Raw genomic sequence first — 17,210 nt, 5'->3', positions numbered from 1 at the left:
CTTCATATCAATGATATGTAACCTCCTCCAAGTTCGAACGATAAGCCGCGCAGTAAATCACCGCTTGTAGAGGCGATACAACGTTTGTTAATATGTGAGGTATTTTGTTAAAATTTAAAAAAAAATAAAGCCCTAATAAACATGTGCTTCATTGATTTCTAAAACAAAACATTGAAACAGCTTCTCCTTTTTCTATGAATTTCCAGCGACCCCAAACTTTTCTGCAAGAATTCTGCTTTCTGCGGGAATTTATGCATTTAGTGGAATGATGTGGAACCATACAAATAGAAAATGTAACGAATTGTCATTCATGTTTTCCAAAATATTCAACCAAATGTGAAAAATTATTAGTTTTTTAAATTCCAATAATTTATAGACATTTCCTTGTTTTGTTTACAAATACAACTGGCAGTAACGTTACAAACAAAAACAAATTCCTTTGTGGTTGTTGTTCGAGTTGTATTTGTTGTAGTATTAACTTTACCTTATATTTGTTCTACCATGGTGTCCGACGAATATTTCGATGTGTTACAAACGGAATGACAAAATTAATTATACCCTCCAGTATGGTATTAAAATATATACCGTTTTGAAATAATCTTCAGATTACATAGATATAAGCCTTTGTTGTTGTTTTTTTACTGAATAACAAATTTTTATTTTTTTCCTTAAAAATATTAAAAAAGTACCTTTTCAATGAAAAAAGTACCATTTTAGTACTGTTTGAATTTTTAAATTTTCCATCCCTGGTCAGTGGTACTATTAATTGTCGCTTTAGTCTCATTCTTAGCCGCCAGGGGTGCATATATGTGTTGATGTTTAATATCCTCACTAGGTGGCCTGTTTGACCGTTAATATTTAAATGATAATTTAAATAATTTATTATTTCAAATATAAAGAAAATAAAGTTTACTTCATCCATTAAAGGTAAATATATGAAAATTAATTACAAAGCATAAAATAAACACATTAATATTCATAGATACATCAGTACAATATTGAATAAACAAATAATAGTTGTAATGAACCCCAAAAACAAGTGTAGGGACTTTTGGGCGTTACAAAGGCAATCAGACAAGGCAGCTTATGTACGCAGGCCTTTATTTTTAATTCATCAGGTATTAACCACATTAATGATAGTATTGGGCGTTGTCATCTGTAAGTAAAATTGAAATAATAAACAAATTGTTAACAAATTAACTGGTTTTCTTAACAATAACGTACCTCCAACTTTTGTCGCTGTGTCACCCCTATGTACGTCGATGATTTTGGGATACAGCATTTGGTTTCTTAAGGGAGTAGTGCTTCATTGACCACGGAAGGTCTTCGTAATTCCACTGATCATTAGATTTTCTATTTTTTATCGCCATTGCAAATATAAATGAAAATTGACAAAAAAAAAAAAAACAAGACATAAAAAATATAAAAAATAGTTTAACCAATATCTGATTTTTTATTTCACATTAAAGACTTCATACCTACTTTCTGCGAAGTTAATTATCCTTCTGGGCGTTGTCATCTGTAAGCAAAATTGAAAAACAAACAATTTTTAGTAATTTATCTGGTTTTCTAAACATTAACTTACCTTTAATTTTTACTGTTCTACAGCAAACTATGGGCAATTCAATGTGTACTTCCAAGCTATTAAGGCCTGCGTACATAAGCTGCCTTGCCTGCTTACCTTGCTTACTTCTGATAAAAAAATAAAAAAGAAAAGAGCAACCCAGTTCGAAATTTCCTCGGCCTTCTTTATTCTTCTATTTTTAGCTGTGTTCCTTTACTTACCTGATGTTACCATTTTTCCCATTTGTTACCATTTTTAACCTGCAAAGCGTTCCTTAACCCCGAAAAGTGGCAAAACTGCAAGCAATTTTTAAGAGAATGAGAGGGGAGAGAGAGCGATAATGGCTTTCTCTTCTACCACAGGCTACCAGCAAAATTTCTGCAGGTAGAAAATGACAGAACTGATTTTTCGACTTTTGTTTGACGATTATTTCACAAAATGGACGAAAAACCGAAGAAAAAGTCGAACACTGACAACACTAAATTAAAAACTGTGAAATAAAAGACGAAATTTGAATTTTTTATATTTCTTTTTGACATTGCTGCCAGATATACCATTTTTCCGTTCCTTTACTTTTCTGGTAAAAATGTTCATGAGAGAGCAATTTTGCGCAATTTTGACACTTTTCTCTTTTACCACCCTTACCATTAAAAAAGTAAAGGAACAAAGCTTTTATTATGTCAAAAATGAAGCAGGAAAGCAAGGCAATCAGGCAGAGCAGCTTATGTATGCAGGCCTTTAGGATACAAGATGGCCAATTCTCCGCCATTCCACTCATCTTTAGGTTTTCTATTTAATGCGTCCATTACAAAGAAAAATATAAATGAAAATTCACTTAAAAGAACAACTGAACACATAAAAACAATATTTACATTTTCTTTTCATATTAAAAGCATCACACTTTTTAAAGTTGAAAACACCAGACGTAAAATAACTTTTTTCATCCACGCTTGATTGTGGTATAGCACAAACTAAAACAAAGTTCGTGAACATCATTTGGTGTAGCTACTAAAACGGTGGTTGTTTTGCAACAAGAGAGTAATTTTGCCTACACGTGTTTTCTGCTTGTTAAATACACACACAACCACAACAAGAATAATATCTTATAAGTTACAGTACAGATGTATTGAGGTAGAAAAAATCCTTCTTAAGCTAATACATTATAAAAGGTGTAATAAAAAAATTAAAGAGTTACACAGATATGTTTTAAAATGAAGAAAATATGATATATAATAGGGGATGAAAATAATGAGAATGGAGAAAAGGGGAAAAGGTTAGTATTATATGACCGCTTCATTATTCCGATAGTAATGTTCAAGTTTAATTTTAAATGTCGATACGTTACTGATGCGTTGTAGTTGACTGGGTAGGGAATTCCAGAGACGTATGGTGCCAATAAAGAATTGCCATTCTGATACCAGGCTACGTCGTCTAAAGGGTATTATTTTTCTACCTCTGGTGGATCTTGCAAATTTTAGTCTGTCGTAAAGGTAGGCAGGTTTTTGGTTAGTAATAAGTTTATGTAAAAATGTTAATGCCCTTATTTGAAAATAGGACGTGAAACAAACACCATAAAGAGAAGATGAAAATTGTGAGACATGTTCACGTTTACCAAGACCATAGACATAACGCACTATACTATTAAATGCAATATTTAATTTCCGTCCACTCGATGAGTCACAATTGGCGAAAAGCTCGCAACCATATATTAGACCAGGCACCAAAAATGTCTTTGCCAAGAGTGATCTGATGTGAAGAGGTGTGAAGGAATGAGTGAGCCATAAGGTACGCAGTTTGGCGTAGGTTTGTCCAACTACAACATTGATATGATTTGTCCAAGTTAATGTGGAGTTAAAAATTATGCCCAAGTTTTTGGCCGTGGGGACAAGTTCAATTTTTTCCCCATTTAGAATTATATCTAAGTTTGGAATAAGATATTTTTTGCTTTTATGAATTATTATACATTTTGATTTGCTTGGATTTAAGAAGACACCATTTGCCTTAGCCCATTTGCAGACATTTGAGAGGTCGTCATTTAGTTTTTGGGAATACTGATGTACTTCGTTCAGAGTGCTGCTCAGATAGATCTGTACGTCATCGGCATACATATGTAATTTACTGTGTTCTAATTGGAGAGGAAGATCATTGGCGTACATGGTAAAGAGGAGAGGGCCTATTATAGACCCTTGAGGTACTCCCTTATCAACTCTTAATGGTTTAGATATACCACTTCCCGAATAAACAGATTGGGATCTATTGCTGAAATAAGATTTTATAAGATGTGTTGCTGTCGTAGAGAAATTAAAAAAATTACGTAGTTTGACACAAAGGTTACTGTGATCAACCGTATCAAAAGCTTTCGAGTGATCAATAAGTACCAGAAAGCATATCTTATTTTCATCGATATCTCTCCTTATAGATTCTGTCACTTCTATTAAGGCGCTGGCACAACTATGATCAGCCCGAAATCCTGACTGCACATTTACTATTAATGAATGGTTATTAAGATACCCGGACATTTGCTTATGCAATATTTTTTCAAAGACCTTTGACAGGTATGATAATATTGCTATGGGTCGAAATTCCATATTTGGTTTTGGGACAGGAATAATTCGTGCATGTTGCCATAGCAAGGGATAAGTGCTAAAACTTAGGATGGTATTAAACAAATATGTAAAATGTGGTAAAAGCGAGGGGAGAAGTATTTTTGTAAATTTAGGATCAAGTCCGTCTGGCCCGATCGCATTATATTTGATTTTAGAGAAACTGTCCAATACTTCATCAGGAGTAACATTTCGAAATTCAAACACACTAAAAGAACACAATAGTACATAATAATAAAGATATAGGGACATAAATAAATAAATTTTATATAGTAAAATTACGAGTATATAGATATAAAAGTGGATATGATAAGGAGAACACGTATATGAAGTAAAGGAATTATTGTTGATTCGTATTCGAAACATGACTAGATCCTCTTTCCAAGGTCTTGAACTCCTCAAGTATTTTGGAGTGATATACGCATACAGGTTCATTCGAATTAAGGCGTTTGATATACACCAGTCCACGAAAGGTATATGCTGTCTGTATCAATCCTTTCTTTTTTAGATGTATGGCGTCTTGCAGTAATGCATAGTTCGTGTTCGATATGTTTTCATTGATGTAGAACTGCGAGTTGGAGTTGAAGCCAATTGAACTTAATAATAATTTGTGATCATTGGCCTTTTTGTAGCGTGATAAGGTCTTGAGGAAATAGTTCTTATCGTAAGGTGACAAGAATTTTACGATTACTACAGCATCAGGAGAATTTACATTTTTCGTATTATTTCGGTTTTGTAATCGGTGAATAGAATTTATTTTTGGGGTATTAACATTTATAGAGCTGCAGATTTGGCTGAAGACTACAGCTAAGTTTTCATCATGGTGGAATGGTATTCCATTGAGCCTTATGTGGCTGGCAACAGGAGCATTTTCTTGTCGTAGAAGCTGGATTCGTATATCCTCTAACTCAGAATTTACAGTCACAAGTTCACCGGCAGCTCTTTCAAGAACCGATACTCGGTCGTGGAGGTTGTTATAATCGCTTCTAAGTTTTGTAATTTTTGCATCAAACTCATTCAGTATACGCTTTTCCGTATCTAATAGCATCGTTTTCAGTTCACTCGTGAGACGGTCGGAAAGTTTAGAAATACGTTCATCGAGCATTTGCATAATGCGGAAGGGGGAGTCAGACATGCGAGAAGTTTTCGGTGAGTTCCCAAGATGACGCTGAAGTAGACTTTCTCTGCTCCGCTTTGGAGCCCTAGCATCTGTCATAACGTTTTCATTTTCGACAGATAGGTGCATCTGCGTAAGGTCACATTCATTTTGTTCAATCATTTTGTTAAAAATATTTTATTTAGAAACAATGTAGATAATACAGGGTGATTCAGGTTGTAAGGTTATATACACTGCACACAGGACGACTTGGAGTGAGGAAAATCAAAGTCTATTTTTAGGCGCAAACGAAATAATTGTAATTTGTAAATTATTTATGTATATATGTTTTGAATTTAAGGGTCACTGCCGCACCTTTATGAAGGTTAGTACAGATTGGGAGCACTTTTATTGACAAATATCAGAGAGATTTATATTTGACGTACACCAGGGATGGAAAATTCAGTACAATAGTACTTTTTTCAGTACCATTTCACTATAAAAAGTACCGAAGTACCCCCGCGGCCAATTAAGTACCATTTCCATACTATAGCCTAGAAAAATTTTATGTGGAACTAAAAATGCTAAATTCAAGATAAGTTTACTAGAAATTTTAAAAATCTGGATATATGTTGGGAACATACCAAAATATATTGATCATTTTCTTTGTGGAGTTTTTCCACCCTTTGAGAATCCAAAATATCAAGTTACAGTCACAACGGTAAGCTAATCATTTAAAAGACTTCACATCGAGCGGTATCGAAGTACATTCCAATATGAGAATCTGCAATACCTCTTCTATAGGGGCCATATGGTGCTACAAAACCAACGACAGTCTGACTATCGTTTTGAATACTGACGAAAAACAAAGTTTATATCGGCCACCAAAACTTTTTTTGGACTATCTGTCACGAATTATTTAAAAAATAATTTGTTTTGAGTTCAATATAAACAAGGCTTTACGACAGCGATCAAAACGATAGTCTAACTAACGATAGTTTGCCAGCTCTAGGATATTTAAAACGTGCATCTATACCAGCCAAGATCACCCATATACGTTAACGTGACTGCAACAACAACATTTATTCTCTTTATTCTCATCTGTCGTGGTTTAGCAAAGGAAAGACTTGCTCAGAGAGACTAATGCACAAAGCACCACCGATCTATACCCACATTCTCTATAGGTATGTTTTATATCCATATCGAATACAAAGTATCAATTTTCAGTTATTTCTATGGGATAATGAGGCTAAAACTTTTAAAATACCGTTCTATGGGGGCTATATCAGAACGTGGACCCGCACTGACAAATTTCTGGGGGAGAGTTTTGTAGCCCCAACGAAGACTAAATACCAAATTTCAACAATTTTGGTATGATAATGTGGCTCAAACCTTCAAAATACCGAAAATCGGGAGGTACCGTTGTGTGGGAGCTATATCAAAACGTGAACCGATAGAGATAGAGTAATTGAAGCTTCTGTACCAAATAAAAAAGCTCCATATTAAATATTGAGAGCTGTATCTGGAATTCAACGGACCTGGATACATCAAGGATGTCAATATTATAAGATAGGAAAAGTCAATTGTGAAAAATTAACTGTAGAGGGAGTTAACCTCTACGATATCATAGCAACATTCTGTTAAACGAAAACTGTTACTCATTGGAATATTGACAAGAAAAACATTAAAACTCAAATTTTACGGCGTTGACTTTTGTTTTTTTATTAAATAAAAAATAAGAAATAGTGAAGAAATAAATTTCAGCCACAAAACACGACGTTAATGTTTTCTGCCGCGAGAAATGGGAATCAAAAACGATTGGCATTGCTGTTATCAATTCCAGTGAGTTGTGTAGCCATCTGTAACCAAAATGTGGAACTATTAGCATATGTTTTTGGAAAATGCATTTCTTCTAGTCTTTACTTCTCTACGTTTTTGGATACATACTTTATAGGGTCTACGACCATGGTAGAACAAGAAAAGGTAGCAGCAATACCCAGCTGACTGAACTGGGTTGTAGTGTTAGTGTCAAATTTCAAATGACATTTTATACATTTACTAGCAAAGTACCCGCTACTTCGTATGCGGAAAGGATATAACAAAAATAAACAATAAATAATATGAAAATGGCGAATTTTGATCAATTTTTATTTATGTACTGTTCGTCTCTTTTTAATTCGATTTTCAGAAAGATCAGCCGTATCTCACCCTTACACATTAACAGCGAGACAAACGTTGAATAGCAATACTCACCCTGACTCCAAAACATACAGATTCCAGCACAGTCCCTACACCCAACAAATTGAGTACCATTAAGTACTTTTCGTGTACTCATGGCACGTTTTTCGACAACATATATCAATCCTACACTGACTTGAATACAAAATAAAAACAGTGATCGTAATTCCAAATCTCAAGATTCCAGGTGTATCCGTTCATCCAATTCCAAATTGTACCATTTCGTACTCTTCGTACCCATAAGTAAGGTTTTCGAAAACTACCTCAATCCTTCATTTTAACAGTAACCTTAATTCCACATTTCAGGATTCCAGCTCTATCCGTTCATACAAATCCAAATTGTACCAAATTCAGTACCATTCAGAATTTTTCGTACCCATAAGTGCAAATTTTCAAAACTACCTCAGTACTATGTTCAAACATCCGAGCACTCAAATCCAAATTTGGTACCATTTAGTACTATTCGTATCCAAAGTACGAATTTCTAAACCTTCATCTATCAACACTCCAATATCAATTTTAATTCCGAATTTCACGATTCCAAATGTATACTATCACTGAAATCCAAATTGTGCCAAATTTAGTACTTTTCCTACCCATAACAAAAAATTTCCAAAACTTTATCAATCCTACACTCCAACTCCAGTACTCCTTATTCCAAATCTCGGGATTCCAGCTATATCCGTTCACCCAAATCCAAACTGTACCAAATTTGGTACCATTTAGTACTATTCGTACCCATGAGTACGAATTTCCACAACTACTTCAATCCTACACGCCAACAGTAATCTTAATTCCAAATTTCAGGATTACAGCTTCATTCGATCACCGTAATCCAAACTGTACCAAATTTGGTACCATTTAGTACTTTTCGTATCCAAAGTACGAATTTCTAAACCTATCTCTATTAAAACTCCAACAGTAATCGTAATTCCGAATTTCAAGATTCCAAATGTATCCGATCACACAAATTAAAATTGTACCAAATTTGGTACCATTTAGTACTTTCGTACCCATAACTAAAATTTCAAAAACTTTATCAATCCTACACTCCAACAGTACTCCTTATTCCAAATCTCGGGGTTCCAGCTCTATCCGTTCACCCAAATCCAAATTGTACCAGATTTGGTACCATTTAGTACTTTTCGTATCCATAAGTACAAATTGTCTAAACTACCTCAGTGCTATGTTCAAACACTAAGCTTAATTCCGAATTTCAGGATTCCAGATACATCCGATAACTCAAATCCAAATTTGGTACCATTTAGTACTATTCGTATCCAGAGTACGAATTTCCAACCCTACCTCTATCAACACTCCAACAGTAATCGTAATTCCTAATCTCACGATTCCAAATGTATCCCATCACTGAAATAAAAATTGTACCAAATTTAGTACTTTTCCTACCCATAACTAAAAATTTCCTAAACTTTATCAATCCTACACTCCAACAGTACTCCTTATTCCAAATATCGGGGTTCCAGCTATATCCGTTCACCCAAATCCTATTTGTACCAAATTTGGTACTATTTAGTACTATTCGTAACCTTGAGTACGAATTTCCACAACTACCTCAATCCTACACGCTAACAGTAATCTTAATTCCAAATTTCAGGATTACAGCTGCATCCGATCACCATAATGCTAATTGTATCAAATTTAGTACCATTTAGTACTTTTTGTTCCCATAGGTCCGAAGTTCCAAACCTATCTCTATCCAACACTCCAACAGTAATCTTAATTTCGAATTTCAGGATTACAGCTGCATCCGATCACCGTAATCCAAATTGTACCAAATTTAGTACCATTTAGTACTTTTTGTTCCATAGACCCTATGTTCCAAATCTACATCTGTCCAACACTCCAACAGTAATCTTAATTTCGAATTTCAGGATTCCAAATGTATCCGATCACCCAAATCCAAATTGTACCAAATTTGGTACCATTTAGTACTTTTCGTAGCCATAAGTACGAATTTTCAAAAGTATCCCAATTCCACATTCCAATAGTAATTTTAATTCCAAATTTCACTATTCCAGCTCTATCCGATCACTTAAATTCATATTGTACCAAATTTAGTACCATTTAGTACTTTTCGTACCCAAAAGTACGAATTTCCAAAATACCTCTATCCTACATTCCGACAGCAATCCTAATTCTAAATTCAGAATTCCAGCTCCATCCGATCCCCCAAACCCAAATTGTACCCTATTTGGTACTATTTAGTATCTTTCTTACCCATATATACGAATTTCGAAAACTACCTCCATATCTCAAACCTACACTCCAACAGTAATAGTAATTCCAAATTTCAGAATTTCAACTTTGTCGGTTCGCGTAAATTCAAATTGTACCAAATTTAGTACCATTTAGTACTATTCGTATACATGAGTACACATTTTCAAAACCACCTCCTTATATCAACTCATCTTCTAAACCTTGATTTTCATTCCAAATTTCAAGATTTTAGCTCTATCCGTTCACGTAATACCAAATAGTACTAAATTTAGTAACTTTTAGTACTTTTCGAACACTTATAGTTCGAATTTCCAAAAACCCTTTGGTACACCTTTCTAACTCTCCATCAGTGAACCTCATTCCAAATTTCAGAATTCTAACTCTTCGCGTTTGCCTAATACAAAGGGTACCATATTTAGTACCTTTTAGTACTTTTAGTACAGTTCTAGTTCGAATTTCCAAAAATCCAGCCTTATCTGACACCTTTGTACCAAGAGTGACCCTCACCCAAAGTTTCAAGATTCTAGCTTTAGCCGTTTAGCCTGGGCGTTGATTATCAGTCAGTCAGTCAGTGAGTCATCATTACTGAACTCTTTTATAAGTATAGACTAGCAAATGCCCGCTACTTCGTATGCGGAAAGGAAAAAATATATATAAACAATCCAGCAAATTTCTCATTTTGTTTAATTTGCTGGATGGGCTTATTGACCTGTTTATCGATACAGAGTCGGCGGAAAAGGGAACTGATGAAGTTGTTTGGTGACAACTGAAACTATAGTATTCCCTACCCTCCGCCCGCAACTAAACAATTTCATATCCACTGTAAAACATTTTGTTGTTATTCAAATACTTGAATACAACAAAATATGGACTCAAGCTGAAATAAACACAAAGATGTATATAAACAATATTTAATACGGGAATGGTGAATACTGGAGATTCTGTTGTACTAAGACCTATTTTATTACCAATATTTTTTCGATTGTAGTCAGAATTTACAAAATAAAAAAAAAAAAAATGCCGTATCGCATCCCTACACAACTACCATATTTTTTATATCGAATTTCCAAAACTACGTATAATATTGCAAATTTTAGATTTGACTCCTGGTTTTAACCCTTCACTAACACAGCATTCCCTTCCAGTACGAATTTCCAAACACTAAACTTTATTTCACCCCTTCACAACAACAATCCCGCACATTTACAATGCAAGGTTCTAGCTTTAGCGGTTTCGCCCAGAACCCGAATAGGTCCGTTAAACTTTCGGCATTCAAAATGGTCATGAATATCCACGTTTCGTATCTATATTGTCCAATTATCTTTAAATTTGGACCTTGAATACTCAGAGGATATAGAAGTTTAATTTAAAAAATCTCCAATTCAATCCACGTTTATTAGAAGAGATATTTTGAAGATTTTAAGTATTTTGAAGATCTTCGGCACATTTTCCAACTGAAATTCGGAATTTGTGGCATGAAAGGTTAGAAAAACTTTTTTACAAAAAATTTTACTTAATGTGCACGGGTATGTCCACCGTATATAACGGAAAATTTTTTGGAGGCATTTCAATTTTGGTTTTTTTATTATCAGGGGGTAAATAACTTCTAGTTAACAAAATTGTCGCATTGGATCACGTTTTGAAGTTAACATACCAAAGCGGTCAGAACAAAACATTTTTGAAAAGATACTTCACGTTTGACTACTTAATTTCAGAACACTATTTAGAAACGCCTTGGCGTTAACATCAAATCAATGGAACAAGATTCAGTACAATTTTTCAAACTCAGAACTTTGTCTCTAATTTTAGAATGATCTTCATAACAAATATTTTTCCATTTCGTATTTTTTGTACAAATAGCATATTTCCAAATTATATAATCCCAGCTTTGTTCCTACACCCAACACCAAATTTATTACCTTAACTGTTTACACAATGCCAAAATGGTTTTGGTACCAACATGATACCCAACTTTTCGTACACATAGGTAAACGTTTCAAAAATTACTTCCTTATATTCAACTTATATCCTAACCCCAATTCACTTTTCCAGCTTTATCCGTTGCTCTGAAACCCATTATAGTACTATTTAGTACTTTTTGTATAAATAAGTACGAATTTTCAAAACCTCCTCCCTACCTCCACTCTAAACACCAATTGCTAATCTAATACCGAATTTCAAAATTCCAGTTCTACCCTTTACAAAATCACAAATTGTGCAAAATTCTATACCATATAGCAATTACCAAAATGTACCAAATTTTGTACCATTTAGCACTTTTCGTACACGAATTTCCAAAGTGTACTTTCATATCTCAGCTCTATCCGTTCACCTAAACCCAATTTATAGCCAATGTAGTTCCATTTAGCACTTTCCTATAAGTACGAATTTCCAAAACTACCTCAATCCTGCACTCCAACAGTAATCTGTTTACGCAAATACAAATTGTGCTTCGTGCACATTAGTACGATTTTCTAAAGCTACCTCCATATCTCAATTCTATATTCCAACAACAATCTTAATTCCAAATTTCAGGATTCCAGTAATCTGTTTACGCAAATACAAATTGTGCTTCGTGCACATTAGTACGATTTTCTAAAGCTACCTCCATATCTCAATTCTATATTCCAACAACAATCTTAATTCCAAATTTCTTCAAATCCAAATCCAAATCATACTAAACTCACTACCATTTAGGACTTTTCGACCTTTGGTACTTCTTTCTTACTCTTCATCCAAATTTCAGGATTCCGGCCCTATTCGTCAACCCATATCCAAATTGTACTATATTTAGTACTATTTAGTACTTTTCGTATACTTTTAATTCGAATTTCCAAAAACCTTTCTTTTTACTCTCCATCAGTGACCTTAATTCCAAATTTCAGGATTCCAGCTCTATTCGTTCACCCAAACCCAAATTGTACTAAATTTAGTACCATTTATTACTTTTCGTACACTTATAGTTCGAATTCCAAAAACTTTCATTTTTACTCTTCATCAGTGATCCTCATTCCATATTTCAGGATTCCAGTTCTATCCGTTCACCCAAATCCAAATTGTACTAAATTTAGAACCATTTAGTACTTTTCGTGCATTTATAGTTCGAATTTCTAAAAACCTTTCTTTGTTACTCTCCATCAGTGACCATCATTACAAATTTCAGGATTCCAGCTCAATCCGTTCACCCAAATCCAAATTGTACTAAATTTAGTACCATTAAGAACTTTTCGTGCCCTTATAAAACCTTTACAAAAACCTTACATTGTTACTCTTCATCAGTGACCCTCATTCCAAATGTCTGTATTCCAGCTCAATCCGTTCACCCAAATCAAAATTGTACAAAATTTAGTACCGTTTAGTACTTTTGGTACCCTTATAGTTCGAATTTCCAAAAACCTTTCATTGTTACTCTTCATCAGTGACCCTCATTCCAAATGTTTGTATTCCAGTTCTATCCGTTCACCCAAATCCAAATTGTACTAAATTTTGTACCATTTAGTACTGTTCGTGCACTTATAGTTCGAATTTCCAAAAACCTTTCCTTAATTCCAAATTTCAGGATTCCAGCTCTATTCGTTTACCCAAACCCAAACTGTACTAAATTTAGTACCATTTATTACTTTTCGTACACTTATAGTTCGAATTCCAAAAACTTTCATTTGTACTCTTCATTAGTGATCCTCATTCCAAATTTCAGCTCTATCCGTTCACCCACATCCTAATTGTACTAAATTAAGTACCATTTAGTACTTTTCGTGCACTTTTAGTTCGAATTTCTAAAAACATTTCTTTGTTACTCTATATCAGTGACCCTCATTACAAATTTCAGGATTCCAGCTCAATCCGTTCACCCAAATCAAAATTGTACTAAATTTAGTACCATTTAGTACTTTTCGTACCCTTATAGTTCGAATTTCCAAAAACCGTTCTTTGTTACTCTCCACAATTGACCCTAATTTCAAATTTCAGGATTCCAGCTCTATCCGTTCACACAAATCCAAATTGTACTAAATTTAGTACTTTTCGTACACATAAGTACGAATTTCCAAAATCACCCTCATGTCTCAATCCTACACTTCAACAGTAATCTTAATTCCAAATTTCAGGATTCCAGCTCTATCTGTTCACCCAAAATCCAAATTGTACTAAATTTAGAACCATTTAGTAATTGTCGTACACAAAAGTACGATTTTCCAAAACCACCCTCATTTCTCAATCCTACACTTTAAAAGCAATCGTAATTCCAAATTTCAGGATTCCAGCTCTATCCGTTCACCCAAATCCAAATTGTACTAAATTTAGTACCATTTAGTAATTTTCGTACACATAAGTACGAATTTCCAAAATCACCCTCATGTCTAATGTCATGTTCACACGAGCGTTTCAATTACGTTGTTCGCCTGTCGAACGACGTACACGAATTAACCCGTTTCCACGACACTATTCGTAATTAGCAGAAACATAAACAAAATTTCCTTCATTTTTGTTTCCTTGTTTTCACGAAAATTTGAACCGAAAACACATAAAATATACATTAAATGAATAGGAAAAGCAATAGAATTTCCTTCAAATGTATCTTCTATATTTAACTACACACATTTCATTCATTTTTTCCATCAATTCCGAATAATTTTGTATTTTCAATATATTTTTATATTTTCAAAATAAAAGTGAGAGAGACATGTCAAAACAATGTTTGTGTATACAGACTTTCAGTTATTTGTTTCCTTTTTGTTTCTGATTTTTTAAGCGATTTTGAACTAATGGACGAGAAATGTGTGTGGAATTAAGGAGGAAACACAACCATTTTCCTTCTGCATCTATATAAAATGTTTACTTCATTATTTTTCATTCATCTTTTTCCTTTATTCTAAAAATTTTTGTGTTTTCAACAAATTTTTCAATTTTGAATTTAGACATTTCATAATTAATTTATTTCGATAAATGCTCTCATTTGTTAGAGATGGGACATATTTTATCGTTGTTCGTGGAGTATTTCTACTTGAACAACGTAGAAAAATCGTCGTTCGTTTTTAGTATGGGGAATCAAGTAATTTATTCGTATTTGAGGGTCGAACAACGAATAGAGAACGAACGACGTACCGTGGAAACGGGCTATAACTCCTACACTTCAACAGTAATCTTAATTCCAAATTTCAGAATTCCAGCTCTATCCGTTCACCCAAATATAATTTGTACTAAATTTAGTATCATTTAGTACTTTTCGTACACATTAGTACGATTTTCCAAAACCATTTAATTACATCAACTCCACTTCCCAACCTTGATTTCCATACCAAATTCCATGATTCTAGCTATATCCGTTCAAAATATACAATTGGTACTAAATTTTGTAAGTTTTAGTACTTTTCGTACACTTAGAGGTCGAATTTCCAAATACCCGTTGGTACATCTTTCTAGCTCTCCATCAGTTACCCTCATTCCAAATTTCAGAATTCTAGCTCTTACCGTTTGCCTAATACAAAGGGTACCATATTTAGTACCTTTTAGTACTTTTCGTACACTTATAGGTCGAATTTCCAAAAACGCAGCCTTATCTCACCCCTACACACCAACAGCAACCTACACCCAAAATTTCAACTTTCTAGCTTCAGCGGTTTCGTCTGGGCGCTGATGAATCAGTCAGTCAATCAGTCAGTCAGTCAGTCAGTCAATCACTCACCTCACTACTCTTTTATATATATAGATTTCTATTTCGATGTACATTAGGGACATATATTTTTTGAGAAAAAAAAATATATCATTCGGAAAAAACCATTTCCCAGAAAGACTTCTTCATATCAATGATATGTAACCTCCTCCAAGTTCGAACGATAAGCCGCGCAGTAAATCACCGCTTGTAGAGGCGATACAACGTTTGTTAATATGTGAGGTATTTTGTTAAAATTTAAAAAAAAATAAAGCCCTAATAAACATGTGCTTCATTGATTTCTAAAACAAAACATTGAAACAGCTTCTCCTTTTTCTATGAATTTCCAGCGACCCCAAACTTTTCTGCAAGAATTCTGCTTTCTGCGGGAATTTATGCATTTAGTGGAATGATGTGGAACCATACAAATAGAAAATGTAACGAATTGTCATTCATGTTTTCCAAAATATTCAACCAAATGTGAAAAATTATTAGTTTTTTAAATTCCAATAATTTATAGACATTTCCTTGTTTTGTTTACAAATACAACTGGCAGTAACGTTACAAACAAAAACAAATTCCTTTGTGGTTGTTGTTCGAGTTGTATTTGTTGTAGTATTAACTTTACCTTATATTTGTTCTACCATGGTGTCCGACGAATATTTCGATGTGTTACAAACGGAATGACAAAATTAATTATACCCTCCAGTATGGTATTAAAATATATACCGTTTTGAAATAATCTTCAGATTACATAGATATAAGCCTTTGTTGTTGTTTTTTTACTGAATAACAAATTTTTATTTTTTTCCTTAAAAATATTAAAAAAGTACCTTTTCAATGAAAAAAGTACCATTTTAGTACTGTTTGAATTTTTAAATTTTCCATCCCTGACGTACACTCTCCCGGAGCGAATGTTCTCGTGTTATTCACTTATTGCTCTTTTTATTTGTATCAGATTTTGTTGCTGTTTTTCTTTGTTGGCTTATGTTTTGCACGAAATAAAAGATATATTTAATAACATTTCGGTTATAATGGTTTAAAAGTCACTTTAAATAGGATTTTCTTAGGAGCGAAAACAAACACGTCTACTCGCGGCAACAAACAAACGTATTCTTGAACAACAATGAACAACAATACAAACAATAACAAAGAACTGAGAATAACATTCTTTTTAATGCGAATGAATATTTATGTATACCAACGCCAATCGGCGACAGTAGCGAATTTGTGTACAGTTGGTGGCACTTCTGCTAGTTTTTGTAAATATTCATGCATGTGACTCCATACATACATACAGTGCCCGGCATAATTATTTTGACAAAATTTACATTTGTCTTAAAAGGCATATATTTATTGTCAGCATTCATATAACGGGATATTAACAGCTTAGGGTTTTTCTTTGTCCTCAACTAAATAAAAATAAGTGGATCAAAAAAATTCCAGCTTTATTAGGAATTAGGTAGGCGAATGTTTAAAAAGGGAAGTAAACGCAAAACGGCATAAGTATTTTGACATGTCATAATTATGTTACTTTTGGTACTTAATCGAATCTTTTGGCAACAAAATTAATTTATTTAACTAAATTATTAACATCTATGGAAAAATGTACTTGACAGTCATAGATTTTTAATTCAAATAGGGAATGTTGGTGTCAAAAATTGTAGTGAAATTTAAAATTACAGTTTCGGTGATAAGTGTACCTAATGTTTAGAGATTGATGCAGTTATCTATTTATTTTGTAACGAATAAATCTCAAAATACTGAAAACGCTGTTAATATGCGCGATCTAGGCAGAAATGTGAAATTACAGAAGTTGCT

At 33.6% G+C, this 17,210-nt stretch overlaps 1 long non-coding RNA gene across 1 annotated transcript; it reads right to left on the bottom strand.

Moving 5' to 3' along the window:
* Positions 1-778: 778 nt before the first annotated feature.
* Positions 779-1,525, bottom strand: LOC141393396 (uncharacterized). The gene is made up of 3 exons (XR_012410085.1): positions 1,479-1,525; positions 1,225-1,353; positions 779-1,156 (listed from the first exon to the last, which is right to left on the bottom strand). It is a non-coding gene; the product is annotated as an uncharacterized lncRNA (long non-coding RNA).
* Between the last annotated feature and the right edge of the window lie 15,685 nt (positions 1,526-17,210).

This window comes from Musca autumnalis, unplaced genomic scaffold (genome assembly GCF_047663935.1).
Source record: "Musca autumnalis isolate F117 unplaced genomic scaffold, ASM4766393v1 scaffold_2, whole genome shotgun sequence".
In the NCBI taxonomy this organism is placed as follows: domain Eukaryota; kingdom Metazoa; phylum Arthropoda; class Insecta; order Diptera; family Muscidae; genus Musca; species Musca autumnalis.
The sequence above is the reverse complement of the archived record's forward strand: the minus strand, read 5'-3'. Positions and strand labels throughout refer to the sequence as shown.